The following is a 9,357-nucleotide window of genomic DNA, read 5'->3' on the forward strand; positions in this document are numbered from 1 at the left end:
TCCCAGAGAATCCTAGGATAAATCCCATCCGGCCCAGGGGACTTATCTATTTTCACACCTTCCAGAATTGCTAACACCTCCTCCTTATGAACCTCAATCCCGTCTAGTCTAATAGCCTGTATCTCAGTATTCTTCTTTTCCTGTGTGATTACTGACAAAAAATATTCATTTAGCGCCTCTCCTATCTCTTCGGACTCCACGCACAACTTCCCACTACTGTCCTTGACTGGCCCTAATCTTACTCTAGTCATTCTTTTATTCCTGACATACCTATAGAAAGCTTTAGGGTTTTCCTTGATCCTACCTGCTAAAGACTTCTCATGTCCCCTCCTGGCTCTTCTTAGCTCTCTCTTTAGGTCCTTCCTGGCTTCATTTCTGATGAAGGGTCTAGGCCCGAAACGTCAGTCTTCCTGCTCGGCCTGCTGTGTTCATCCAGCTCTACACATTGAATTTTTCAAAGAGGTGACCAGGTGTGTAGATAACAATCAAATTGCTCAGACATGGCCTCCCCTTAAGAAAACCATGCTGACAGTTCTTGATAATCCCATTTCTCCAAGTGCAGTTTATTGTGTCCTTCAGAATTGCTGCCAATAGATTTTCCACTGAAGTTAGACTGATTGGCCTGTTGTTTCCAGGTTTATCCCTTGCTGCCTTCATGAATAATGGTACCACACTGGCTGTCCTCTAGTCCTCTGGCACCTCTCCTGTGGTCAAGGAGGAATTGAACATTTTTGCAAGCATCCCTGCTATTTCTTCCCTCGCCACACTCAACGGCCTCGATATATTTCGACCAGACCTTGATATTTACCTAATTTTCAGCCTGCCAGACCACTCAGAACATTGTCTCTGTCTATGCTAATGTTTTTTAGCGTACCACATTTCTTCTCCCTAATTTCTACACCCACACTGTCCCTCTCACCAGTGAAAACTAAGACACATACAAATTATTTAAGGGGCCTAATCTTTCCCAAATTATTTGTATACACTTAAATGTACTTGTAAAATAACTTAGGATTTTCTTTATTTTAATTACCATTGCCATTATCCTTTCATGACCCTTTTTGCAAGACATCTCCCCCGCCAACTTTGAGGAAGAAACCGAGGATCCATCAGAGAAAGCACCAGCTCAGTTGCCTCCTGCACCCTCCACCAACACAAGACACTGAGACCTCGCTGGGTATTTTAGGAGCACTTGCTGGTGAGCACATCACTGCCGATTCTCCTACAGCTGATCATGGAAGAAATGCCCAAGGTCACTGACAAGGAAGACAAGGCACCAGCTCAACCCAAGGCAAGAAACGTGGTACTGGTTACAACTTCATTGAAATGCAAAGGCAGACATGGGAACAGCTATTGGAGAACTGGCAGTGACCAAGTGCACAATTGCCTTCTCAGAGAAAGGAATGGCATGCAAGATTTGGTGGGGGTGATGTCTTCATAAATAACTTAGAAACTTTGTAGGAGAAAGTGCACAGTAAATCAGGTAACACTTAAAATAAGTAGGAACAAGATAGGTTGTGAAGAACATAGAAAAAAAAATGTGAAAAATAGAAACATAGTAAATCAATGGGATGGAATTGAATACAGCATTCAGAAATAGGGGCGTGTCCAGAAAAGGTAGAGTGGACAAATGAAGTGATGCAGCCTTTTTTCTTATAAGAAATCATTTAGTGGAAGAGATGAAGCTACAGATATACTACCCTAGTTGGACATTTCTAAAGCCAAAAATTCTAAAAAAACACCAAATAGACTAAAGATTGCCAGTAAGTACTAATAGCACATATTGCTGCATGAATATGTAGGGCAGATATGTGAAAATGTGAGAATTCAATCACCGTTGTCTATATGGACTTCAGCAAGGTGTTTAACAAGGTTCCACGTGGTAGACTGGTTAGCAAGGTTAGATCACGTGGAATCAGGCTGTACAGGACATTGGTTAGAATACTGCATTCAATTTTGATCTCCCTGCTATAGGAAAGATGTAACTAAACTTGAAAGGGTTCAGAAAAAATTTACAAGTATGTTGCCAGTTTTGGAGGGTTTGAGCTATAGGGAGAGGCTGAGTAGGCTGTTTTTATTCCCCTGGAGCATCAGAGCCTGAGGGGTGAACTTATTGAGGTTTATAAAATCACGAGGGGCATGGATAGGGTGAATAAACAAGGTCTTTTCCCCAGGGTAGGGGAGTCCAAAACTAGAGGGTATAGGCTTAAGATGAGAGGGGAAAGATTTAAAAGAGACCTGAGGGGCAACTTTTTCACAGAGAGGGTGGTGTGTGTATGAAAAGAGCTGCCAGGTGGAGGCAGGTGCAATTACAACATTTAAAAAGCATGTGGATGGGTGGCCGAATAGGAAGGGTTTAGAGGGATATGTGCCAAATACTGGCAAACGGGACTAAATCCATTTAGGACATCAGGTCAGCATGGACGAGTCAGACTGAAGGGTCTGTTTCCACACTGTATAACTCTATGACTCCATAACTGATGGTAAACTGGGAAACCACACTTCCAAGCTACTGAAACTGGTCATACACCGAGGTTTAATGAAGCTGAATGTTCAACACTACACTGGCAGAAGTTCCTCTAATCACTGTCCAAATGTTGTGTACTACCCAACAGGCAGAAGGCTTTTGAGCAAGGCTAGCTAATTCTTAGTCTGCTTTAGATTCAAATCCTCTGGATTGTGGGCGAGTCCATGATCTTGGGGATTGATTATGCTATTTCTATCCCAAATATTCTGACCTAACATACATGTACCCTTAAGAGGGTGGGTTTTTTTAAAAAGTTTGTGGAATGTGGGCATCACTGGCTGGGACAGGATGTATTTCCCATCCTGGTTGTTGTTAAGGTGGTGGTGTGCTACTTTCCTGAACTGCTGCAGCCTATTTGGTGTAGGTAGATCCACAATGCCATCTGGCTAGGAGTTCCAGGATCTTGCCCCATCTACGCTGACAGAACAGTGATATATTTCCAAGTGAGGACTGCGAGTCAAACTGATAGCAATCACAGAATTAGTTTTTTAGTTTCACGACTTGTTTTCAGTCTGCAGTCAAGCAGCTGTTGAGATCAACTGTCTATACTTAGTCACCATGTGGAAACTATTCATATACAATCTTGTCATCAAAGGGGATGCACATTGTTATTTCACCAAGAGTGATTGGTACATTCATGTAGAAAAGAATGTAACACCATCATCTCAATTAAAGACAAAACCAATTCTGATCACTTGCTTGTACTGTCTGCCACTCATAACCTCCTTCCTTCCTCATTTCCTCTGCATTTGCTACTGTAAAGAACTTTACAACATGTGACTCACAATAGCATTTTCAAATTTCCATTGCCTAGCCTTTAACACTCTAAAGGCACAGGAAAATCTTAAAGGAATTCACCAGGAACACAACAGGTTCTGTCTGGGCAGCTGATGTAAGGAAAGTTGTGAATTTCCCCTACAGCTGCTGTTATGATGGAATAGGGTGCAAAGACTGTTTCTTTCCATACTCCAGATCCCCAGAATTCAGATTCTTACTGTATTGTTGACACTGTCTGCCCTTTGTTGCTCGACTATTGGCTGTTTATTATATGGCTCACACTAGTTGACCTTATTAATATTGGGCATGACCCCTTTCTAAGTCCACATTCACAGAAAAGCATCTTTAAATGGCAGTCAAGGTGGGGTGGGCTCTAGGTTGGTTATCAGGAGGACCTTGACAGATAGAGCAGCAAGGTTCTATGCCGTGGGAAGCTAGTGCAAATTATTAATTCTCCACTTAGGTTCCCAAAAGGGATGAGCTGCATCAGCGCAGATGAAGGACAGAATTTGAGGATTTCTTAGAGGGAACTCAAAATTGCAAACTATGTTCTTGAGCTTTGCTAATCAGGCTTACAATTCAGTTATGTTTGTAGGCAGTACAATAATTGGAGGTGTAGTTTTTCAGATGAGGATTGAAATCAAAATCCTCTCAGGTAGACTCAAAAGATCCAGTGGCACTACTAAGAAAAACAAACAGGTGCATTCTCCAGATCTCTTAGACAGGTAGTCAGGTAACCCTTAAGCAACATCAATAAAGCAGACCCAAAATACTGCAGATAGTGGAAGCTGAAATTAAAACAGAAAATGCTGAGCAGGTCTGGCATCTTTGGCAGTAGAGACGTAGTTAATGTTTCAGGTTGATGACTCTTGATTACTAAAGTAGACAATTTGGTCATTTATCTTCACTGTTATTTAGGCAATTTTACTGGATATAAATTGGCTGCTGCATGTCAGGAACAACAACTTCTATTTCTATACCACCTTTAACATAATAAAGCATCCCAAGCAATGTTCCCTGCAAGCTGAGAAACCCTGCATATATGCCACCATCTTTTGCCGTACAACTTCCACTCTGGTTTAAATGTACTACATGCAGAATTCAAGAAGAAGAGAAATTAGAGTCAATATTGGCTCGAAGACATTTCATTGTAGCAATAATGAGGAAAAAGGAAATCCTGAATCATATAAGGTAACACTAGGGCAGATGACCAAAAACTGATTAAATAAGTAAGTTTGAATATTTATCTTAAAGGAAAAAAAATGAGGTCCAGAGGCAGAGTTTATGGGTTAGGTAGTTGAAGGTTAGGCAATAAAATGATGCAGCGATTAAAATTGGAGATGCTCAAGAGATCAGAACTAGATGTGTGCAGATGTCTAGAGGGTTTTGAGAATGTAGGAGATAGGAAAGGCCACGGTGGGATTTGAAAAAAAAATTAAAGAAACAAGACATGGTGTGATTGGGAGCCCAGGTATGTCAGTGAGTACAAGTATGATAGATGGACTGATAACAAGTATAATAGGTGGCTTGGTGCGTGTAGAAACACAAACAGAAGAGTTTTGGATAACCTCAAGTCCATAAAGGGTAGAATGTGGGAAGCAATCCAGCAGGCTGTTGGAATAGTCCAGGCTAGAGCTGACAATGTTAAGAATGTGGATTTTAGCAGCAGATGGCTGAGACGGCAGTGATGTCTGGGACAGAAGGAAAGTTTGTTAGTATTACAGAGATGAAAATACAGTCTTAGTGATGGGATGATTGTGTGTTTACAGCTCATTTCAGCTTCAAATATGTTGCTTTGGTTACAAACAATCTCGTTTAGTCTGAGATAACAAGGTGTAGAGGTGGATGAACACAGCAGGCCAGGCAGCATCAGAGGAGCAGGAAAGCTGACGTATCGGGTCTGGACCCTTCTTCAGAAACAGTCTCTGACTGTTACCAGGGAGAAAAATGGAGTTGGTCACTCGGAAACAAATTTTTTGAATGGGGATAAAAATCAATGGCTTTAGATGTCCCAGTTTTTAATTGCAGGAAATGTTGTTCATTTGGTAGTTAAGTAGTCTGATCGTTTAGCAACTGTGGAGGAGTCAAGAGAGACGGTGGCAAGGTTGAGCTGCATTTCATCGATGTATATGTGAAAATTAACAGATTATGTCACAAAGAAGTATATAGTTGAGATACTGAAAGGATCCAAGGATAAACCTTTGAGTACAGCAATGATAATGGTGCAGGAGCAGTAAGAGAGGCCTTTGCAGGTGATGTTCTAGCCAGAAGAAGAGATAAGAATGGAAGCATATGAGCAAGTAAACTAGCAAAAAGAAAAGAAAAAAAAACAAAAACCTTGTGGAAAGGCACTGGAGGGAATTGATAACATGATGTGCTATGGTTCCAACAGTACCAGTGGTCACTATGGTTCAAAAATTTCATTCATTATGACTGGACTTTGGGATAGCAAGAGGTCAAGATAGGTACTATACAATGTAAATTAAAAGCAAAATGAGGAGAATGCTGGAAATCTGAATTTTGATTAAAGGCCTTTGAATTGAAGTCATAACTCCATTTCTCTCCAGAGATGTCTCCAGACCTACTAAGTAATTCCAGGATTTTTTTGTTTCTAATACAAATATATGCCTTTCCTTGTTTCCTTTTAGATCAATTTTAATTACAAGTTTGGAAACCTTTTCAGTGAACACTGTTTTTCCTTCCCTCAAGATGTTATCAAGGCTGAAATACCTATATGGGGATGGGCTCGTACAACGTCTTCCAGGACACTTGACAAGAAGAAACAAGTGAGGGACTAACAAGTAAACACCAATTGTGGAGCCTGGAGTGAACAAGTGATATAAAGAAAGAAAATGCTGCGAAATATTCAGCATTTCTCACAGCATCTACCAGGAGATACACAGTACGAACAGCAGAGATAGCAAGAACTGCAGATGCTGGAGTCAGAGTCAATACAGTGTGGAGTGGAAGAACACAGCAGGTCAGGCAGCATCAGAGGAGCAGAAAAGCAGAGGAGTTCTGAAGAAGCGTCCCAACCCGAAACGTCAACTTTGCTGCTCCTCTGATGCTGCCTGGCCTGTTGTGTCGAATTAATATGTTGAGCTCAGTTATGGCTCTTCCACAGAAATCATGGATGGTAACTTTCTTCACATTGTCAACCCGCGACAATTACCATCTAGGACAGCAAGGGCACCACCGTCTGCAAGTTCCCCTCCAAACGACTCACCACCCAGACTTGGAAATACATTACTAATCGTTTAATATCGTTGGGTCAAAATCCTGGAACTCCCTCCCTATCAGTAATGTCTACGTCTACCTGAACTAAGTGGACTGCAACGGTTCAAGAAGGCAGCTCACCACCACCTTCTGAAGGGCAACCAGGAACGGATATCCCATACAAACCGAGAGAACTGCGGATGCTGTAAATCAGGAATAAAAACAGAAGCTGCTGGAAAAGCTCAGCAGGGTCTGGCAACGTCTGTGAAGAGGAAAAAAAAATCAGAGTTAACGTTTCGGGTCTGGTGACCCTTCCTCAAGGTATCGCATGAATAAACGGGGAAAAAAAAATAGGGATTTAACCCTCATTAATTTTATTGCCTGGACAATAAAATACCACATCAATTAGATTATACTGAGAACTCCACCCTTAATCGCCAGGTCGTCCGCCCAGCCATGTCAACCATTTGGAGATCGTCCCGCTCGTCACGCGGATCCAGTGCAGCCAATAACAGCGCAGGTTGGAAGGAGGTGCGGGATGAACGGTCGCCTGTCAGCGCTCGAGCCCTAGCTTCTGTCAGGAGCGCGACTTGGGGGTTCGGCCCGCCTCTCAAAACAAAGAGGAATTTTAGACGTTATTTACACCCCTCCTCTCCCCTTCAATTTCCTTTCCACCTCGACATTTTAGAACGCTTTGCGTCGGGGTTGGGAGTCACCGCTGTTTTATCCCCGCGGCGCCCGCTCCTCGGCCGCGGCGGGGACGGGCTTTGCCGGACGCATGCGCGGGAGAGTGGGCTGTCGTTGGTGTTGAAGGAGGCTCCGCGCACGCGCACCGTAGTCTGAGGGAAGGAGTGAGCGATCACCGGCCGCCCCAACCCCCTCGAGTCCCCGGTAACTCAGGCGGCCCGGTGACCGTGAGATGAATCACAAAACCGGGCCGCTCACGGGGGACGATGATGACGACGGCGGCGGCGGCGACGACGAGCCAGGGAAGCCCGGTGAAAACCTACGATTACCTGCTCAAGTTCCTGCTGGTAGGCGACAGCGACGTGGGGAAGGGAGAGATCCTGGAGAGTTTGCAGGACGGGGCCAGCGAGTCCCCCTACGCCTACAGCAACGGTAAGAGTCGGTGGGGAGCCGGCGACTGCCAACCTTCAGCACGAGCAATCCCAGTTCAGGGTGCCGAGTACTGAGACCGGGAATTTAAAACACTTCATTTGCCCGATTAAAATCAGGTGTCTGCTGCATGTTTATCTTGGATGTGGCCAAAAAATAGAAACATCTGCGATGTGATACGGTGTGGAGCTGGAGGAACACAGCAGGTCAGGCAGCATCAGAGGAGCAGGAAAATTGACGTTTCGGGTCCTGATGAAGGGTCCCGATCCGAAACGTTGACTTTCCTGCTCTTCTGATGCTGCCTGACCTGTGTTCCTCCAGCTCCACACTGAATCGACTCTGACTCTAGCATCTGCAGTTTTGGCTATCTCCGATGTGATCGGGGTCAAAACGAAACGCCATTGATTCTTGATGCTTTTTGTTTTTTTTTGTAAAATTACAGCACGGTTCATTCCCAACGCTTTTTCGCTTGGAAAAGTTGCAACACGGTTTCATTCCTCAGGCTTTTAGGTTTGCCTTTGTTTTTTGGAAACTTCGTACTGTAGCGTAAACACGAATGTCAAACTCCCTCCCCCGGTTATCGTCTTCCTCCGGTCCTTAATTGTGGCTCTGTTTCCAGATTTCTATCCATCATGCTGTTTTGGTGTCATGTAAGTCATATAGGTTGCAATCCCGATTTAAGCTATTCATTGAATCATACAGTACAGAAGGATATTCCCTTACATATTTGTAAAAATTCAATATCAAATGTCTTTCATTGTGGAACATTACCAAAAGCCTGACCAACCTGCTGAAGTGCAGATGATACCGAATTCTTTTGGAGGGTTCGTGGGTTTGAATTAAAAAAACTAACACTCTGGACTGACATTGTAGCCTGCAGCATTTTTTTGTTTTGAAATTTAATTTAGTAGCTTTACAAAGTGATAGCTATTGATTAAGTTGAATGTTTGGAATTATTGTATTCCATCGTGCTATTTAGTGTGGCTGCTGGGTTTTCTTATTTATAGCTGAGGAATAGCAGAATTATTTCTGGCAAAACCTGATTGTGTGCATTAGTTATGTCAGTGACTTTAAAGTTCCCTACCTATTTTAGTTTGTGAAAGAGTCATGCTTGAAAGCACAAATTGTTCAGTGTCAAAGCTGTCATAAAGGACTGAGAATGCTATTAGCAGGTAGCACAAACTTCAGTGTACGTATCTGATGTCATGTTGCCAAGTCACCTGCACGTTTGGTTAATCTTTAGTATAAATAGACTCACTTGTTGAGTGGTTTTTTATTAATGTATTTGATTGTTCTTGCATAACATTGTTTCACAACAAACCGCTTTGACCTTTGATATTTTGCACTAAGATGCAAGCAAAGTAAAAGCAGATTATTTTTTAGCTGGATTTCTACAATTGAAAGTGTATTTTGGTTATTGTTGTGGACAAATGCATGTTTCAATTGAAATTTTAAAGATTTAATGCAAATGTAATTGACTTAACTTGAATACAGTACTGCCTAACATTTCAAGTTGATGCTGCTTGACCTGAGTATTTCTAGTATTTTCTATTTTTAATTTGATATTTCAGCACCTGCAGTGTTTTGCTTTAATATTTCTTTGCTGCAATATGTATTTTTTTAAATATAAACTGGGAGGACAAGGTGATTAGACCCACAAATGTTAATGCCCATCCTGAATAGCAGTAGTGGACTTGCAGGACTGATTTGCTTTTGTGTGA

General features: G+C 42.5%; 1 long non-coding RNA gene across 1 annotated transcript in view; it reads right to left on the reverse strand.

Moving 5' to 3' along the window:
- LOC125485673 overlaps window positions 1-7,307 on the reverse strand; it is a 17,020-nt gene extending 9,713 nt beyond the window's left edge. Inside the window, exon 1 of the long non-coding RNA XR_007264392.1 lies at window positions 6,949-7,307. This is a non-coding gene — a long non-coding RNA (uncharacterized LOC125485673). The remainder of the gene's footprint in view (window positions 1-6,948) is intronic.
- Window positions 7,308-9,357: the final 2,050 nt, after the last annotated feature.

This window comes from Rhincodon typus, chromosome 21, assembly GCF_021869965.1.
Source record: "Rhincodon typus isolate 14 chromosome 21, sRhiTyp1.1, whole genome shotgun sequence".
Lineage (NCBI taxonomy): Eukaryota > Metazoa > Chordata > Chondrichthyes > Orectolobiformes > Rhincodontidae > Rhincodon > Rhincodon typus.